At 31.2% G+C, this 7478-nt stretch overlaps 1 non-coding gene across 1 annotated transcript; it reads left to right on the plus strand.

The window, feature by feature from the left end:
• Positions 1 to 7034: 7034 nt before the first annotated feature.
• On the plus strand, positions 7035 to 7108 carry Trnai-aau (transfer RNA isoleucine (anticodon AAU)). The gene has a single exon. It is a non-coding gene; the product is annotated as a tRNA-Ile (tRNA).
• The last annotated feature ends 370 nt before the right edge of the window (positions 7109 to 7478 follow it).

Raw genomic sequence — 7478 nt, forward strand, 5'->3', positions numbered from 1 at the left:
ATTATATAATGTAACAATATTCATTACTAACAACAGAATTTTAATCTTAACCGATGATCGTGGGTTCAAACCCGGGCAAGCAACACTTAATTTCCATGTGCTAAATTTATCTTTATAATTCATCTCGTGATTAGCGGTGAAAGAAAACATAAATTTGCATGTGTCTAATTTTACCGAAATTCTGCCACAAGTGCATTCCATCAACCCGCATTAGATCAGCATGGTGGAATAAGCTCCAAACCTTCTTCTCAAAAAAGGAGACTGTCTCACTGCCTGAGCCCGACAGTGGGACATTCATAGGTTGTTACTTATTAGAATTTTAAGTTCAATTTTTCACAAAATACTGCAATTTTTGTAATAAAAATAAGTACCGGATTTCTTGCTATCCTTGCTAAAATCACTCTTATAAATCATGATATTTATTTTATCTAAAGTACTATTTTTGATCAAGTGGCTAGATTTCATTTTTAATAAATTAAATGATTTACGATACATTTATTTCATCCCAGGACTTTACCGCCCGGTTCGTATATTTAACGAAAGGTTATTGTACATCGGTAACTGATCGTTTCTGAGTTATGTGTCGTTTAAGTCGTTTCTATACTTCACATACTAGTACATGCGAAAACATTTTTTTTTTTTATAGAATAGGGAGGCGGACGGGCATATGGGCCACCTGATGGTAAGTGGTCACCAACGCTCTTAGACATTGGCATTGTAAGAAATGTCAACCATCGCTTATAGCCAATGTGCCATCAACCTTGGGAACTAAAATTTTATGTCCCTCGTGCCTGTAATTACACTGGCTCAACAACAACAATATCAAGTATTGCTGTTTTGCGGTAGAATATCTGATGAGTGGGTGGTACCTACCCAGACGTGCTTGCACAAAGCCCTACCACCAGTATTAAAAAAAGGTTTTTTATCAAAACGCTTTTTAATTACGGATCGTAGTGAATTCTACCGGCATTGCGCAAAACGAATCGTTTAATATATTAACCGGACACATTACGTAAGTAAGTTATTTCATTTCTGCTTGATAAAACAAAAAAAAGATCAATAAATTTGACAATAAGTAATTCTAAAGGTACTGAAGGTCAAAATTCGACCGTAGTTTATTGTTATTAATTATGTTATTTATATACAATTGTATATTATTTTTGTTTTTCTTTTTGTTCTACTTAGTCTAGTAAAACTGGTCTAGAATTTCACACTTGCGGTATGAAAGTAAACTGTTACTGTTTTATTTTATTTAGCATAAGTTGTAAGCTTTATGCATTTCTTCTACATATAAACTTAAACCATAGCTCCCTCCCCACAACCCTCTGCTTGAAAATATTGTATGCAGTATAACACCTGTTTTATAAATTTAAATAGGCGCTTCTATTTTATTCTACGATCTATGACGCAACAACACAACAATATTTTTCATGCGAGTTCATTCGTTTTTACCACATCACAATAATATTACTTTAACCATTTTGACATCTATGCATTGATATTTAAAGCTCAGAATCGTACGAATGAATTCGCGTTTACGTCAAGTCGTTAGAAAAAAAGATAACATTTCGTAACAAAATACGGATACCATTCAATGTGTACTATAATTTCAGAACTCGTGTAACTTTTATACAGCAAAAACATTTCATGAAATATTTTAAATCTACATAGAAAAATTATTTTTAATGTATTCGGAAAATTTGGAACGCTGAAATAACTTGAAAATAATTTTATCAACAGTTAAAATATCAAATGAATTCATTCATACACAAAATATCGTAATGGAAAATGAAAGAAGTAAAAATTAGAAGTACATAGAATATGTAATAAATAAAGCTATATCAAATATTGCAATGCATTGAAAAAAATAACCATCAAAGTATTCTGCTTTGTAAAATCAAATACGCGATATCAAACATATTAATAATAATAACGAACAAGGAGTTTCATTGCTTTGAAAAGCAATTATGATTTAAATATTTAAGGTTTTTCATCGTAAATGAGAACAAGAATATGTATAAAGAGCTAGAGGGACTTATTGTGTATATAGCTATTACTATATCTATAATATGAATATAAATATAATTGAAATATCATATAAAATTGATATAAAAATATTCCTTATCGAAGAATGCTCTTATAATTTTATATTAATTATTATAAATATTCCACTTAAATTTATAAATAACTTAGTTGTTTTTTACAGTCTTTATATATAAGATTTCAGGGTTATTTCTACAAAATATAAATTGTTTATATATGAATACGTGTGAATTGCTTATTTAAAAGGATTATTATATTTTACTACTGGTGGTAGGGCTTTGTGCAAGCTCGTCTGGGTAGGTACCACCCACTCATCAGATATTCTACCGCAAAACAGCAATACTTGATATTGTTGTGTTCCGGTTTGAAGGGTGAGTGAGCCAGTGTAATTACAGGCACAAGGGACATAAAATCTTAGTTCCCAAGGTTGGTGGCGCATTGGATATGTAAGTGATGGTTGACATTTCTTACAATGCTAATGTCTAAGAGCGTTGGTGACCACTTACCATCAGGTGGCCCATATGCTCGTCCGCCTTCCTATTCTATAAAAAAAAAAAAAAAAAAAACAACCAGCGTCGATCAAACAAGCGTTGATGTATACGCTTAAAGTACTAGAACAAATCAATTTGTAGTTTGACAAATTACTGTTTTTACTTTTAAAGTAAATTTTGTTCCGTAAAATATAACAATAACTCATATAATCTGTTTATGTAATAAATATTTCAATAATTTATAATATAAACATAATAACTTGATGTAATTTATTTATCGTAAATTAGGGTTATTAATATTCTGTGAAATTTATTATCAACAAAATTGCTTATTAAAAGTTATAAAATAGGTCATATGAAGATTAAATATTTTTATAATACAAATTGATGAGACTTGAGCGTTTACACGTGATTTATTATTAAACATGCAACGCTGAATATCAGCAGTTGCTACCGTAATTTATACAAAACTTCTTAATACGTTAATACATTATTAAAACAGTAATAAATAGGAATACCACTCGTTCTGATTTCCCCGGATTATTCCTTGTCTAAAGCATGTAAATATGTACATGCATCGTACATTGCTTTTCAATTTCAATACCCGACGGATGAGCTTTCTTTGTATGCAATTTAAATATTTGAGCAACTGTAATAATCGTACATGTTGATTGAAGTACTTCATAAAGCAGAATAAGCGGCTTGCAGAGTCGGGATAACGCGTCACGACAGTCTTTGCTTATCAGCACTAGAGTACTAGTGCTGATAAGCAAAGACTGTGGTTAGATATTGGTATTCGAAGGTTTTATGGTGGTGGAAGATTGACGACGCTATTTGAATTCCTGCTTATTAAGGATTTTTACTTGACCAACAATCGACAATGAATAAGTGACAAGATTGGAGATTGAAGATTTTTCACCCAGAAAATCACCGGCGGTAGACTTTTCCTATTATTTTCCAATTGCCGTCGAACATCGTTGTTAATGAAAAAAAAAAACTATTTTTTTTTCGTCGAATGTCGTCTAACTTTATTCACATTCCACATCTCAAGTTTTGTGATAATTAAAGAAAATCTTATTAATTGGGCGCGATAGTCGTTTAACTTTAAGGTCGGATTGAAACAATTTAGACGCAAAAAAAAAACCACTCAAAATGTTTTTCTTTTAATAACGTTTAATAACATATTCCTTTCTTTGTAATTTTTCTTAATTGTCATTGCAAAATCAATAGATAATAATATTATACATTTGCACTGAAGTCCAGGCGACTAAAATGGTCTAAAATATTTTATTAACATATTTTAAACTAGCAATTTATATAATATTAATATAATGTTCACTATATTAAGGGTTAAATATTCAAAAATTATTCCTTACTGCTAGCCTACATTTCATACATACATTCATATAAAAAGAACCCGTATGCTAATTTTCATAGTGCTAGCCTCAATAGTTTAGGCTGTACGTTGATACAATAAGTCAGTTAATCTTTTATATAAAACGCCTTTCAAAAAAGAGGTACATTCGTATATGCTTGTTTCATTAAATATGATGACTACCATATATATAAATGTTATAGTAATACTATATAATTAAAAACATTAATGGGGTTTTCTTTAAAGAAATTTTCAATATCACAGATTTAGTTATTATCCCTATATATATACATATCCCTATATATATACATATGTGTGTGTTAGCCATAGTAATAACGTAATCCTCACAGCACAAATAAATTAGGATCGTAATGTTTTTTAGAATCATTTTAAATGTATTCATTATAAACGCAAAATTTCAAAGGCTATTATGTAATCAGATTCAATCACGATTTATAATATAATACATAAATAGCAATACTCACACAGGCATTGTTTGAACAATATATAAATTTTGGCGGAAATAATAACAAAAATAAAACGTTTATTTCTAGTCATGCCCATAGAAAGTTCCATAGGAAGTGTTTATAAAAAATATTTGAAGTACTAATATCAGTAAGTGTACAATTAAATCATTTTAATTATTATAATGTTAGGAATGTCTTCCGAAGTGGCGTGGCCTAGCAGCTCGACTTGATCACGTGAGTGCCATCGTGGTACCAGCCTGGCCCTGCCGAGCTCATCGACCGGCCAGGCTGGCGTTACTACACTTCTGCTTGGACTCTCGGTTGTGGAGGATATCTCATAAATAATATTTCAGTTGCTCAGTCTTGATTCCTTTGTTTTATTTTTGTATCGTAATCGTACGTCTCGATATACGTTTACTTTATTGTTGTACAGTTGTTTTGATTTATCTCTTTAAAAAGCCTATTTCTATCTTGATTCCTAAAAATAAATTATTGTAATGGTGTGAGTATTTTGAATTAATCGCAGCGTTTGAAACTCCTGTCAATCATAAAAATAGACTTTACTATATATTATCTATATACAATTATTATCATAACTGCGAAAAGGAGTTTGTTTGTTTGTTACGCTTTAATGTCGTACTACTCAACCGATCATCATGAAATTTTGCATACACGTTGCAAGGGTGTAGAAACACCGGCATTTAGAAAAACTAGATAAAATATTGATGATTTTTTTAAACCTATAATAAACCACCAGCGTTGGTATCTAAGGTTATACCTCCGTTGCTTGTAACTACACTGACTCACTCAGCCTTCAAACTGAAACAACGTAATATAAATCGCTAGTTTAATTATTTGTGAATGGGGCCAACAGTGTAAATTTGTTTAGTTGTGAAACATTTACTTCTTGTTTAAATAAACAGTTGCTTTTAGTAGATTTAATTAAATAAACTCTCATTGATAATGGGTATCAAACGCACTGAGACAGTCTAGAAATAATTAATAGGTGTTATCTTCTACGCTTCTATATTTTACCTCGGTTTCAAATCTTGTTCAGAATATTCATTTGACGATATTGTGTTTCTTTGGAGGTTGTTATTAACTTTTGAAGGACATACGAAATAATTATTTGTACATTCCAATTTCTTTTGTAATAAAATACAAACTTAATGAGAAAATTGGTCTTTTAATATATTTGTTTTCAAATTAATGACAAAAAAGTGAGAGTTAATTAAAAGCAAAAAAAATTCTCAGTCAGACAAAATTAAAACACTCATATATTTTCGTTTCTGTTTTAGGCGTAGATTAAAAAATATTAGGTTTTTTTTTTAAATTATTGTATAAAGTAAAAAACGTCTACTTAGACAATCGACTTCTATATTTATTATTATTGTGAAACAAAGGTTCAATATTCACATTTATAAAAGACTGTACTGTTCAACGTGAGTTCGCTTGCGTATATATTTTTATAAGCCCTTTAATTTATATACCTTCACCCTAATCCAGGTTTGAGCATAAATCAATGGTTTGTTACAATGGGCTACATAATTAATTTCATATTTATTGCTTTGATTTATTTTTCATTTGAAATCAAATCCTTTATAATTTATATCTATATTATAAATGCCAAATTAAATCTGACTTTATATTTGCTCTCATGGTTAGAGCATTGTACTGAATTTGATGAAATTTGGTATGAAGAATGTTTTTTTTATAACAAACTCCCCTCTATAACCAACATCTTACCTAATATGCGGGTGAAGCCGCGGGCGAGCACTAGTTAATTATAATCCATTAAATTAACGATTCAAAGTGCTTGATTTCATGAAATCGATGTAATGAAATGGAAGCAAAACAACACTTCCTACCTCATCCCGGAAAAAGTGACTTTACATTGTGCGTAAAATATGTGTCGTCATAACATAATCTTGTATTCTTGTCGCAGAAGAATATGGATTCTGAAAATGGATATTTCGTAAAATTATCTGTTAACCAACAGGATAACACCATAAATAACACGAAAGCTTATCTGTCTTTAACAGGAAAACAGTATTTTTCCATTATTGGAATACTGTTTTATATAATCTATAATCAAAACTGGACGAAAACTTATCGATAAACATTTGAACCTAAATCTCACTATTTTGAAAATTAATTTACCAAATTCTTATACCAAAATGAAATTTGAAAAATTTCTTCCATAACCGAAAATGTTTGTAACTATGTTAGTTGTTGTCATGTGGCACCGCCCATGTCACTGTTCCGCCCCTATAGAATGTAGAGTAATTTTATTTACTTAGACCACGCAATAAATTATAAGCATAAATTAAAAACTTAAAAATACAATCATTCAATGGTGCTTGCCCGGTCTTGAACCCGCGATCTTCGCTTAAGATTCAGGTAATTCCACTGTTGCTATCCCGGTTCTTAACCTTCAATAAAGAAGTAATCTCCCTTCGAGAAAGTGAACTTAATTCCAATAAAAAGGTACTTAGCAGGCGAATTAAGCTGGTTCGAAGTTTTTTATTTTTATTTCGCCTTGTAACGGGTAATTAAAAGGCGAACATTTTAATTTATAGAATGCTAGCTGGCGTGTAGTCTTTAATCTGTGAGAATGTGAACAGAATACCTGACTGTATTTCGGCGCTACATGCACCAGGCCCATTAGCCCAGTTGGTTAGAGCGTCGTGCTAATAACGGAAAGGTCGCGGGTTCGATCCCCTCATGGGCCACATATATTTTTTAAGAGTAAGCCTTTAATGCATTTAAAGGAAAAGATAAAAAATTTACAACTTTTTTTTAAATTAAATCATGATTAACAAAATTATGTTATTTAGAAGAACACTAACAAGACTTTGATGTATACTTTTTTTTTTTTTTTTTATATGTCCGGGATGGCAAATGACTCTACTCCACCTGATGGTAAGTGGTAGTAGAGTCCAAACGCGACGACGGCCAGTACAGTCGGGAAGAATGTTCTGTTCTAGCCGTCACCGCCTTGCCGGCCCGCAAGATGCCTCTTCACGCCTCGTTTGAAGGAACCCGGGTTGTAAGAGGAGGGGAACACGTGAGCTGGTAAGGAATTCCATTTTTTGGTAGTGC

This window comes from Nymphalis io, chromosome 9 (genome assembly GCF_905147045.1).
Source record: "Nymphalis io chromosome 9, ilAglIoxx1.1, whole genome shotgun sequence".
Lineage (NCBI taxonomy): Eukaryota > Metazoa > Arthropoda > Insecta > Lepidoptera > Nymphalidae > Nymphalis > Nymphalis io.